Source organism: Ursus arctos, chromosome X, assembly GCF_023065955.2.
Source record: "Ursus arctos isolate Adak ecotype North America chromosome X, UrsArc2.0, whole genome shotgun sequence".
Lineage (NCBI taxonomy): Eukaryota > Metazoa > Chordata > Mammalia > Carnivora > Ursidae > Ursus > Ursus arctos.
The window spans coordinates 101,324,450-101,338,099 of record NC_079873.1 but is presented as its reverse complement, the minus strand read 5'-3'; the positions used below and the strand labels follow the sequence as shown (position 1 = coordinate 101,338,099).

General features: G+C 38.1%; 1 protein-coding gene across 3 annotated transcripts in view; it reads left to right on the top strand.

The window, feature by feature from the left end:
- Positions 1 to 13,650, top strand: part of SMARCA1 (SWI/SNF related, matrix associated, actin dependent regulator of chromatin, subfamily a, member 1) — a 1,457,411-nt gene that overhangs the window by 974,584 nt on the left and 469,177 nt on the right. For 2 of the 3 annotated variants that reach the window (XM_057314283.1, XM_048213571.2), the window contains one exon: positions 2,102 to 2,317. The gene's annotated coding sequence lies outside the window, so the exon portion shown is untranslated. Of the gene's footprint in view, positions 1 to 2,101; positions 3,996 to 13,650 lie in introns of those variants that run through there. The other variant, XM_057314300.1, reaches the window with a different exon arrangement.

Here is a 13,650-nt window from a genome sequence, read left to right as displayed (position 1 = left end):
AAGACATACAAATGGCTAATAGACACATGAAAAAATGTTCAAAATCATTAGCCACCAGGGAAATTCAAATCAAAACCACATTGAGATACCACCTTATGCCAGTCAGAATGACAAAAATTGACAAGGCAGGAAACAACAAATGTTGGAGAGGATGTGGAGAAAGGGGATCCCTCCTACATTGTTGGAATGCAAGTTGGTACAGCCACTTTGGAGAACAGTGTGGAGGTCCCTTAAAAAGTTAAATATTGTGCTACCCTATGATCCAGCAATTGCACTACTGGGTATTTACCTCAAAGATACAGACGTAGTGAAGAGAAGGTCCATATGCACCCCAATGTTCATAGAAGCATTGTCCAAAATAGCTAAATCGTGGAAGGAGCCAAGATGCCCTTCAACAGATGACTGGATTAAGAAGATGTGGTCCATATATACAACAGAATATTACTCAGCCATTAAAAAGAATGATTTCTCAATATTTACCTTTTGCATTTCTATGAAACTATTGGAATCAACTTGCCAACTTATGAAACCAAATAAACCTGCTAGGCTTTGATTGGGATTTCATTTAAATTATAACTTCATTTTCACAGAATTGTCATGTTTACAATATAAACTATTCCAGTCCATGACTGTGGTATACCCTTCCTTTTGTTTAGGGCTCTTTGATATCTGTCAATATTGGCATGTAATTTTCTGTGTAGAAGTATTGTGCATATATTTTCTTAGATTTATCTGAGGTATTTGATGATTTTATGGTTTCACAAATGTTATCTGTTTTTTAAAAGATTTATTTTTGATTTGAGAGAGAAAAAGAGAGAAAGAGAGACCATGTGTAGGGGGAGGGGCAGGGGCAGAGGGAAAGAATCCTCAAGCAGACTTCCCTCTGAAGATGGAGCCTACTGGGGGGCTTGATTCCAGGGCCCTGAGACCATGACCTGAGCCAAAGCCAAGAGTCAGATGCCTAACTGACTGAGCCACCTTGTCACCTCCAAATGTTATCTATTAAAACAAAAAAAGAATCGAATGGTATCTTTATAAAAAAATATATTTTCTAATGACTTATTTCTAATATGTAAAAATATAATGTTTTTAAAAAATATATTGAACTTGTACCCAGTGAATAGACTACATTCATTTATTAGTTCTAATTTTCTATCTATAGGTTATTTTGGATTTTCTATGTACCCAATCATGTTACCTGAGAATATTAACTATATATATTATATATATTATATTTTACTTATTGTATTGGCTAGGACCCCCAGCATAATGTTGCATGTATTTGTTGGTAAGTTAATAAACCTTACCTTGTTCCCAATTCCAGTTAAAAAACTTTCAAAATATTACTATTAAATATAAACCTTGCTATATTTTTGTATAAACAACAAATCTTTAAGTTCCCCCTTCTCCCTTTGTTAAATGTTTTTATTGTTGTTGTGAATGGATGACGAATGGTATAAAATGCTTTTTCATCATCTACTGACAAGATCATATGATTTTTCTTCTTTTGTTACACTGATAAATTATATTGTTTGTTTTTAAATGCTAACTACCCAAGTATTTGGGGGGGCAATTTATCTCATTATAGTATCCTTAAATTCCTTGGATTCAATTTGTGAATATTTTCTTTAGATCATTCACATATGTGCTCATGAGGAAGAATGCGATAGATTTTTTCTTTCTGTTAAAGTCCTTTTCAGGTTTTAGTATCTTGGTTATGGTTATCTAATAAGACTAGTGGGAAGTATTTTTTTAGTTTATTCCTTAGAAATCTTTAAGAATGTTTGAGTTTTTTTCTTAAATATTTGGAAAAATTTATTGTTGAATTCATCTCTTCCCGGAGGTTATTTATTTGTTGAATTTAATTACAGATTCAATTTCCTTAATGGTTAGTAAGACTAATCAAATATTTATTTTTCTATGTCCCAATATTGGTAAGTTTTTTAAATTGCTTATCTAATGTAAATTTTCATTACTTTTGGACAATTTTTATCAATGTTTTTCATTATACAATTGTTATATTTATCATTGTATAATAAATTACTCTCAAAAGTTAGCATCCTAAAACACACAAATATATTATTTCACATTGTCTCCAAAGGTCACAAATTTGGGAGCAGTATATCTGGGTGTTTCTGGCTCAAGGTCTCTTCATGAAGTTGCAGTCAAGATGTCAACTGGGGCTCTAGTCATCTGAAGGTTTGACCCTGGCTAAAGGATCCACTTTCAAGATGGTTCACTAACATGCCTATGGGCAGGAAGTATCATTTGCTCATTGGCTTTTGGATGGAGGCCCTGGTTCCTAGCTTCTCCACAGGTGAGTGTCCTTATGACTTGGCATCTATCTTCCTTCAGAGGAAATAACCCACAACAGAGAACAAGCAGGAAGCTGAAGCACCTTTTATAACCTACTCTCCAATGTTGCACACCATCACTTCTCCTTATTCAATTTGGTAAATGTGAGTGGCTAAGTCCAGTCCACACTCAATCAGATGAGGGAATTTGAATTTACTTATTAAAAGGAGAAGCATTGAAGAATTTGTGGGTATTTTAAAACCACCACACATTTGTGAATTTTTAATATCCAAAGGATCTGATATTGGTTATTTGTACTCTCTTCTTAAATGTCTTACCAGGGTTTATCAATTTTATTAATCTTTTCAAAAAATTCACTTTGGTTTATTGATGCCCTCCCTTGTATGTTTGTTTTCTATTTCATTAAAATCTGCTCTTCATTATTTCCTTCCTTCTACTTTGTATTTATGTTGTTCTTTACTAACTTTTTGAGATGGATATTGAATTGACTTTTAGGTATCCTTTCTAATATAATATTTTAAGATTATAAATATCCCCATAAGCATGTCTTTAAAGGCATTATGTAGGATTTGATATATTCAATATTATTTAGTTCAAAATATTGCAACTTTCATTCTGATTCCTTCTTTGGCCCATGGGATAGTTAAAGATATATTGTTTAATTTTTAAGAATTTAGTGATTTTCTGGAGTTGAGATGGCGGAGGAGTAGGGGATCCCTTTTTCAGCCGGTCCTCTGAGTCGAGTTGGATAGATACCAGACCAGCCTGAACATCCACAGAATTAGCCTGAGATGCAGGATGATACATCTGGATATCTACAAATGAACATCTCCAGCGCTGAGTATTGAGGTACGAAGCAGGAAGCTGTGAAACTGCACACAGATATCGGAAGATAAACGGAAGGGGGAGGGAGCCGCTGCGTTCGGGCGCCGGGAAGGGGTAGCCACCTGCACGGGGGAGCGGGCAGAATCGTGGACTGGCACCCGCGAGAGAGCAGACTGAGACCTTGAGCCAGGGAACGGGCGCGACCAGACTGAGGGCCGGAGCTTCAGAGCGCGTGGGGGCGGCTGGTGGCTGGTGGTATTAGAAATACAAAGGACAGAGACGTGACGGCCCTGGAAGTGAGGGCTGGGCGCCGGGTGTGGGGCGCACATCCCCGGACGATGCAGCGTTGAGCAGCACCAACAGTAACAGAGTTAAAGTGGCCAGAACATCGGTGGAGAATGGTCCACAATTCCTCTGTTCTGAGACAGAGGCTGAGATTCAGCCACTGCTGCTCTGACTCTCAGAAGAGGCACAGCAAAGGGCCAGGGAAAGCCGCCAGAGAACAAAAGCCTGGAAATACCGGCTCACAGTGTGCCCATCCCCATCCCCCCTCGCAGGGGACACAGAGGCTCTACCCAAACAGGGTTGCCTGAGTATTGGTACGGCAGTCCCCTCCCCCAGAAGGCAGGCTGAAAAATCAAGAAGCCCACATCCCGGGGTGACTGGGTGATGCAGTCTTTAGGCGTCTGTCTTAGGCTCAGGGCATGATCCTGGCGTTCCGGAATCAAGGCCTGCATTGGGCTCCTCCACTGGGAGCCTGCTTCTTCCTCTCACACTCCCCTGATTGTGTTCCCTCTCTCTCTGGCTGTCTCTCTGCCACATAAATAAATAAAAACTAAAAAAAAAAAAAAAAAGAAGCCCACATCCCTAAGATCCCTATAAAACAAGGGCACACGGACTGGGTCCTGGTCAATAATTTGGGCTCTGGACAACCCCGCAACCTCTCTTCATCAGAATGATGAGAAGGAGAAATCCCCCCAGTAAAGAAAAGACAATGAGTCTGTGGCCTCTGCCACAGAACTAATGGATATGGATATAACCATATTATCAGAAATGGAATTCAGAGTAAGATGATGTGTAGACTTGAAAAATGTATTCACGAAAATGTTAATGAGAATATAGAATCTCTAAGGGTGGAAATGAGAGTGAATCTGGCAGAAACTAAAAATTCTATGAGCCAAATGTAGTCAAAACTAGAGGCTCTGACGACCAGGGCAAATGAGGCAGAAGAACATAGCAAATTAGAGGATGGATTAGTAGAAGAAAAAGCTAAAATAGAATCTGGACTCAAAAAAATCCATGCTCATGAATGTAGGTTACGGGAGATTACTGACTCAATGAAATGTTCCAATGTCAGAATCATCGGCATCCCCGAGGGGGTGGAGAAAAACAGAGGACTAGAAGAGATATTTGAACAAATTGTAGCTGAAAACTTCCCTAATCTAGCAAGAGAAACAAACATTCATGTCCAAGAGGCAGAGAGGACCCCTCCCAAGCTCAACCACGACAAACCTACGCCACGTCATGTCATAGTACAACTCGCAAATATTAGATCCAAGGATACAGTATTGAAAGCGTCCAGGGCAAAGAAATTTCTCACATACCAAGGCAAAAGTATCAGAATTAGGTCAGACCTGTCTACACAGACCTGGAATGAGAGAAAGGGTTGGGGGGGCATTTTTAAAGCTCTTTCAGAGAAAAACATGCAGCCAAGGACCCTGTATCCAGCAAGGATGTCATTCATAATTGATGGAGAAATAAAGACCTTCCAAAATCGCCAGTCATTGACCAATTTCATAACCACAAAACCAGCCCTCCAGGTGATATTAAGGGGGGGTTCTATAAAAGTAAAAAGGCCCCAAGAGTGATACAGAACAGAAAGTCACAATCTATAGAAACGAAGACTTTACTGGCAACATGGCATCATTAAAATCATATCTCTCAATAATCAGTCTCAATGTAAATGGCCTAAATGCTCCCATAAAACACCACAAGGTTGCAGATTGGATAAAAAGACATGACCCATCCATTTGCTGTCTACAAGAGACTCATTGTGAACCTAAAGATACATTCAGACTGAAAGTGAAGGGTTGGAAAACCATTATTCATGCCAATGGACCTCAAAAGAAAGCTGTGGTAGCTATTCTCATATCAGACAGATTGGATTTTAAACTAAACACTATAGTTGGAGACACAGAAGGGCACGATATTATTCTTAAAGGATGTATCCTTTAAGTGGATATGACAATTATAAATATATATGCCCCCAACAGGGAACAGCAAAATACACAAGCCAACTTTTAACCACACTAAAGATAGTTAAAAGATATCAATATATCTTTATATAGATAAAAAGACACTAATAGTAGGAGACATCAATGCTGCACTATCAGCAATAGATAGATCACTGACACAAGAAATCAGCAATGAAACAAGAGCTTTGAATGCCATACTCGACGAGCTGGACCTCATAGATATATATAGAACACTACACCCCAGAACCAAAGAATACTCCTTCTATTCTAATGCCCATGGAACATTCTCAAGAATAGAGCATGTTCTGGGACACAAAACAGGTCTCAACTGATACCAAAAAACTGAAATTATTCACTGCATATTCTCAGACCACAATGCTCTGAAAATGGAACTCAACCACAAGGAAAAATTTGGAAGAAACTCAAACACGTGGAGGTTAAAAACCATCCTGCTCAGGAATGACTCCATAAACCAGGAAATCAAAAATAAATTTAAACAACTTATGGAGACCAACAAGAATGAAAACACAATGGTCCAAAATTTATGGCATACTGCAAAGGCAGTCCTAAGGGGGAAATACATAGCCATCCAAGCCTCACTCAAAAGAATAGAAAAATCTAAAATGCACTTTTATATTCTCACCTCAAGAAGCTGGAGCAGCAACAGAGGGACAGGTCCTTTGCACGAGGAAGCAGCTGACCAAGATTAGAGCAGAAATCAATGAATCAGAAACCAGGATTATAGTAGAGCAGATTAACAGAACTAGAAGCTGGTTGTTTGAGAGAATTAATAAAATTGCAGACCACTGGCAAGACTTATCCAAAAGAATAGAGAAAGGACCCAAATTAATAAAATTATGAATGAAAAGGGAGAGGTCACAACCAACACCAATAAAATTGGAAGGATTATTAGAAACTTTTATCAACAGCTTTATGCCAATAAATTAAGCAATCTGGAGGAGATAGAGGCCTTCCTGGAAACCTATAAACTATCCAAGACTGAAACAAAAAGAAATTGATTTTTTTAAACAGGCCAATTAATTATGAAGAGATTGAGTCATGATAAACAACCTTCCAAGTAACAAAATTGCAGGCCTCGAAGGTTTTCCTGGGGAATTCTACCAAACATTTAAAGAAGAAATAATACCTATTCTCCTAAAGCTATTTCAAAACTAGAAACAGAAGGAAAGCTACCAAACTCATTCTATGAGGCCAATATTACCTTGATCCCCAAACCAGGCAAAGACCCCATTTAAAAGGAGTATTACAGACCGATTTCCCTAATGAATATGGATGGCAAATTTCTCAATAAGATCCTGGCTAATAGAATCCAACAGTACATTAAAAGGATTATCCAGCATGACCAACTGGGATTCATCCCTGGGATGCAAGTGTGGTTCAACATTCGCGAATCAATCAGCGTGATACATCATATGAACAAGAAAAGAATCAGGAACCATATGATCCTCTCAATTGATGCCGAAAAAGCATTTGACAAAATACAGCATCCTTTCCTGATTAAAACCCTTCAGAGTGTAGGGATAGAGTGTACATTCCTCAATCTCATAAAAACCATCTATGAAAAGCCTACAGCCAATATCTTTCTCAATGGGTAAAAGCTGGAAGCCTTTCCCTTAAGATCAGGAACACGACAAGGATGCCCACTCTCGCCACTATTATTCAACATAGTACTAGAGGTCCTTGCAACAGCAATCAGAGAACAAAAAGGGATAAAAGGTATCCAAATCGGAAAAGAAGAAGTCAAAATGTCTGTCTTCACAGATGACATAATACTCTATATGGAAAACCCAAAAGAATCCACGCCCAAACTATTAGAAGTTATAGAGCAATTCAGTAATGTGGCAGGATACAAAATCAATGCTCAGAAATCAGTTGCATTTCTATACATGAATAATGAGACTGAAGAAAGAGAAATTAGGGAATCCGTCCCATTCACAATAGCACCAAAAACCATATGTTACCTTGGAATTAACGTAACCAGAGACATAAAGGACCTATATTCTAGAAACTATAAATCACTCTTGAAAGACATTGAGGAAAACACAAAAAGATGGGAAAATATTCCATGTTCATGGATCAGAAGAATTAACATAGTTAAAATGTCCATGCTACCCAGAGCAATCTACACTTTCAATGCCATCCCGATCAAAATACCGATGACATTTTTCAAAGAACTGGAACAAATAGTCCTTAAATTTGTATGGAACCGGAAAAGGCTCTGAAATGCCAAGGAACTGTTGAAAAGGAAAAACAAAGCTGGGGGCATCACAATGCCGGATTTTGAGCTGTACTACAAAGCTGTGATCACAAAGACAGCATGGTACTGGCACAAAAACAGACACATAGACCAATGGAACAGAATAGAGAACCCAGAAATGGATCCTTTGCTCTTTGGGCAACTAATTTTTGACAAAGCAGGAACAAACATCCAGTGGAAAAAAGACAGTCTCTTCAATAAATGGTGCTGGGAAAATTGGACAGCTACATGCAAAAGAATGAAACTTGACCACTCTCTCACACCATACACAAAGATCAGCTCCAAATGGATGAAAGACCTCGATGTGAGACAGGAATCCATCAAAATCCTAGAGGAGAACATAGGCAGCAACCTCTACGACATCGGCCAAAGCAACCTTTTTCATGACACATCTCCAAAGGAAGAGAAACAAAACATAAAATGAACTTGTGGGACTTCATCAAGATAAAATGCTTCTGCACAGCCAAAGAAACAGTCAGAAAAACTAAGAGGCAGCCCACGGAATGGGAGAATATATTTGCAAATGATGCTACCGATCAAAGACTGGTATCCAAGATCTGCAAAGAACTTCTCAAACTCAATACGCGAGAAACAAATAAACAAATCACAAAATGGGCAGAAGATATGAACAGACACTTTTCCAATGATGACATACAAATGGCTAACAGACACATGAAAAAATGTTCAAAATCATTAGCCATCAGGGAAATTCAAATCAAAACCCTACTAAGATACCACCTTATGCCACTTAGAATGGCAAAAATTGACAAGGCAAGAAACAACAATTGCTGGAGAGGATGTGGAGAAAGGGGATCCCTCCTACATTGATGGTGGGAATGCAAGTTGGTACAGCCACTCTGGAAAACAGTGTGGAGGTCCCTTAAAAAGGTAAAAATTGAGCTACCCTATGATCCAGCCATTGCACTACTGGGTATTTACCCCAAAGATACAGACGTAGTGAAGAGAAGGGCCATATGCACCCCAATGTTCATAGCAGCAATGTCCACAATAGCCAAATCGTGGAAAGAACTAAGATGCCCTTCAACAGATGACTGGTTTAAGAAGTTGTGGTCCATATATACAATGGAATATTACTCAGCTATCAGAATGAACGAGTTCTCAACATTTGTTACAACATGGACGGCACTGGAGGAGATAATGCTAAGTGAAATAAGTCAAGCAGAGAAAGACAATTATCATATGATTTCTCTCATCTGTGGAACATAAGAACTAGGAAGATTGGTAGGAGAAGAAAGGGATAAAGAATGGGGGGTAATCAGAAGGGGGAATGAAGCATGAGAGACTATGGACTCTGAGAAACAAACTGAGGGTTTCAGAGGGGAGGGGGTGGGGGAATGGGATGGACTGGTGATGTGTAGTGAGGAGGGCATGTGTTGCATGGTGCACTGGGTGTTATACGCAACTAATGAAGCATCGAGCTTTACATCGGATACCAGGGATGTACTGTATGGTGACTAACAGAATATAATAAAAAAACATTAAAAAAAAGAATTTAGTGATTTTCTGGTTATCATTGTTGTTTATTTCCAGCTTAATGACAGTGTTGTCAGATAACACATGATTTTAGTATTTTGAAAAATGTTGAGATTTGTGATATGGACCATCTCGAACAATTTTGGTTACTGTTCTCTTTACATTTGAGTAGAAGGAAAGTTTTTCAGTTGCTGTATGTAGTACTTGTTATAATATCAATTAGGACAAGTTTGCCAATCACATTGATCATGTCTTATACAGAATTACTGATTTTGTATGTTCTTATTTTATTAGTTACTAAGAAAAGTTAAAATCTGTCTTTGTGATTATGGATTTATCTATTTTTTATATCTATTATTTTTTGTTCTGTACATTTTTATTTCATATTAAGGATTAAGTGCTAAAATTCTGGCATTGTTACATCTTTTTTGATCCATGGGGTCCTTTCTCATTTTAAAGTCTCTATATTTTTAACATTCTCTTACTATAACCTAAAAATTATCTGAAAAATTCTGTTTTAGTATTCAGAAAGTTTTCTCATTTCACTTTTATTTTTGAAAGATATTTTCACTAGGTATAGACCCCTAGTTTAGCAGTTTCATTCCATTTTCTTCTGCTTTACCTTGTTTTTTTGAGAAGGCAGTTATAAATCTTATTATTGGTTCTTTGAAAGCTGTACATTTTTTTTAAATTTCTGTTTTAAGTTTTTTTTTTTCATTTTCTGTTCTGTGAGGTGCTTTGGCATTGTTTTTATTGTATATATTTTTTGCTCTTGACTTATAGTAAAACTGGCAAAATTCTTCATTGTTACATCTTGAAATACTTATTCTGCCCCATTCTCTCTTTTTCTGGACTCTGACTACACTTGTTAGTTCTTTTCACTGTGTCCTTTACATCCATTATGTTCTTTTCTGTATTTTATTATCTTTCTCTCCCTGTAGTTCTAATACACAGGATCATATGTACTGAGTTGTTTTCCAGTTCACTACACAACCTTTTAATTGTTTCTAAACTCTTCTGAGACCAGACCCATTAACTGAATTCTTAATTTCTGTTTTTATTTTTTCAGTTTTTATTTTATATTTAAATCTTTATTGACTGCAGTTTTCTGTTGAATTTCTCCATTATTTCATGTATCTTTGAGAACATATTTAACATATGTATCTTAAGGTATGCATTGATAACTCCAATAATTTGATATCTTTTACATTATATTGTCTCCTTTATGTCTTGTTTCATATGCATTTTATCCTTTTCCTGGTATGCCTATGTTTTGTATTAAATGTAATGATTATTATATTATATATATAAGAGTATGGCAAATATTTTCTTCCCTCAGAGAGGTTTTCTTTTACTTCTAAGGAACAATTAGAGGAGGTCAAGATCACCTTAATTAAGTCTTGAATTGAGTTTATTTTAAAAATATGTTTATTTCTTTGTGGGAGCTAGACTAGACTGACTTCTCCTTATTACTAGATAGTTGTTTTTCAGGAGTCCTAATTGTATGACCAGCATGTTGCCAGGTCTGTTCTCCCTTGAGAGGATGCGAATATCATTTTTGAGTTCTCCTAATCCATGAGATTTCCAGAAGCTTGGTTTATCTCTGAAGCTTGCTAACCACTCATTTCTGCTTGATTTACTAGTCTCTCTGTTGGTGTTTAAAAAATGGCAAGTACCTCAGTGGGAAAAGTAGAATTGTATTTTGGCCTCAGTTCTTTGTTCTTCCCCCCCCCCCAGGATCTTAGACTCTCAAATATTCATTGTCATAGTACTTCCCCAATCTATTGAAATAGATTAATTTTAAAATCTTTCTTTCCTAGTTGCTATTGACAGAAAGGTATCTATAATAAAGTATTTGCTCTATATGGGAGAAAAAGTCCTAAAAACATTATGAAAATGAGTGAGAAATCACAAAGGTTATGTGGTTGGGGAAGTCAAGCCACATAGTTTACTTACTAACTCATTTTATTCATTCATTCAGGAAAATTTTTTGAATGTATATTTTAGACTACACCTAAGGCAAGGCATTGTGGGGTATGCATAGGTAAATTTCATATGAACCTTGAACAGATGATGATAGCTTGTCTTCAAATGAAGTGTATAATTAAGAGGAAAGGGACAAGATGGCAGAGGAGTAGGAACTCCATTTCAACTGGTCCCCTGAATTTAGCTGGATAGCTACCAAACCATTCTGAACACCCATGAAATCAGCCTGAGATGTAAAAATATATATCTGAATCTCTACAAGCAGAAAAACTCCACCAGTCCGGAAGTAGGAAGGGAGGAGTTGTGAATCTGTGGACAGATATCAGAAGATAAGCAGAAGGGGTAGTAAGCCACCATAAGCTCGCCCCTGGAAAGTGATATAACACTGGAGCACAAAAGTGTCCTGCACCGGGGAACGAGGCAAAAACTTGCAGGGCAGTGGTGGCCTGGAAGGGCTTTAGGGAAGCACTTAAACAGGATCCAGGAGCTCCAAGGACCTGCATGCAAACCAGGGACCACTCATGGTTTTAGAACCACAAAGGGCAGAGACAAGGCTGGGCTCCTTGGTGGACTGCTAAAAAGGTTGATGTGTGAGCACACTGCTCATAAGAGGCTGCAGTTTTCAGTGGTGCTTACAGAAACGGAGACTGTGTGTTCTGGAGAGAGCTGTGTTCTGGAGAAGAGAAGACTGTGATTTCTCTGCCCTGGGACAGAGGTCTGGGTGCGGCCATTTTTTGCTCTGACCTCAGAAAAGCTGCAGAAAGCTGTCAGAGAACAAAACCTCAAAAAACTGGTTTCTGCAGAGCTCAGCCCCCTGACATGGGGCAGGGAAACTCTGCCCAAGCAGGGTTGCCTGAGAAACAGCGTGGCAGTCCCCTCCCCCAGAAGACAGGATGGAAGAACAAGAGGATGGTAACCCTAGGGTCCCCCATAAAATTGTAAAACCCCAACACCAGGGAAAAATAGTATATTGAGCTCCAGGCATTGCCTCATGGCTTGTGTGCTTTTCAGATACAACTCTTTTTTTCTTCTTATTTTTTGTCTTATGCTTCTTCTCTGTTTTTTTCTTTTTAACTTTTTCCCATTTCAACTAGATGTTTAATAAATCATATTTCATAGTAACTTTTTCACTTGTACTTTTTTACACCCATATTTTTTATATAGACATATACTTCAATGTAGTCCTTTTCCCCCTATTCAATATTATCTTTATATATATATACCAGTTTTACTTTACCTGTAATTCTGGGAAGCAGTGTCCTCTAACAAACAGAACAAATTACACCCAGGAAGAACTGAAACACCCTACCTTGTCCACACTGAAAGATTATAGCCCTCTCCTCCCCACACCCCCTTTTTTTCTTTTTTAATTTTTAATTTTTAAAAAAATTATTTAATTTTATAAATTTTAATCTTGGGTTTCATTTTGGCTTTGTTTTCTCAGTGGTGGCTTCTGACCACTCCGGATTTTCCTAGGGTGTATCCGGCCTGGGTGGTGGCTGATATTTTGGACTCTGTACATTCCCTCAACCACCCATCAACAGAAGGAGTAGGAGGAGGAACTCTCAACAAAGAAAAGAACCAGAGACAATGACCTCTGTTGCAGACCTAATGGATATGGATATAAGCAAGATGTCAGAGAGAGACTGCAGAGCAGCAATTATGAAGTCAATAGCTAGGCTTGAGAAAACCATTAGTGGCAATATAGAATATCTAAGGGCAGAAATGAGAGCTAGTCAGGCTGAAATTAAAAATGCTATGATGAGATGCAGTCTAAACTGGATACTCTAACAGCTAGGGTAAATGAGGGAGAAGAATGAATTAGTAATCTAAAAGATAAGCTGATAGAAAGAAAGGAAGCCAAGGAGGCTGGGGATAAACAACTAGAAGCCCATGAGATCAGAAATAGAGAGATCAATGATACCATGAAATGTTCCAGTGTCAGAATTTTTGGGATCCCTAAAAGGGTGGAGAGAGAGGGGACTAGAAGATATATTTGAGCAAATCATAGCTGAGAACTTCCCTAAATGGGGAAGGAAACAAGCATTCATGTCTAAGAGGCAGAAAGGACCCCTCCCAAGATCAATAAAAATAGATCATCACCCCAGCATATAATAGTAAAGCTCGTTAATCTAAAAGCCAAGAAAACTATCCTGAGGCCAGCTAGGGGGAGGAGATTTCTTAAGTATGGGGAGAGGAATGTCAGAATAATGTCAGACCTGTTCACAGAGCTCCGGCAAGCCAGAAAGGGCTGGCAAGACATATTCAGGGCACTAAATGAGAAGAACGTGCAGCCAAGGATACTTTATTCAGCAAGGCTATCATTCAGAAAGGATGGAGAGACAATGAGCTTCCAGGACCAACAGAAACTGAAAGAATATGTGACCACCAAGCCATGCTACAAAAAATATTAAGGGGGATTCTATAAAAGAAGCAAGACTCCAAGAGTAGTATAGAAAAGAAATTTACAGAGACAATCTATAGAAACAGGGACTG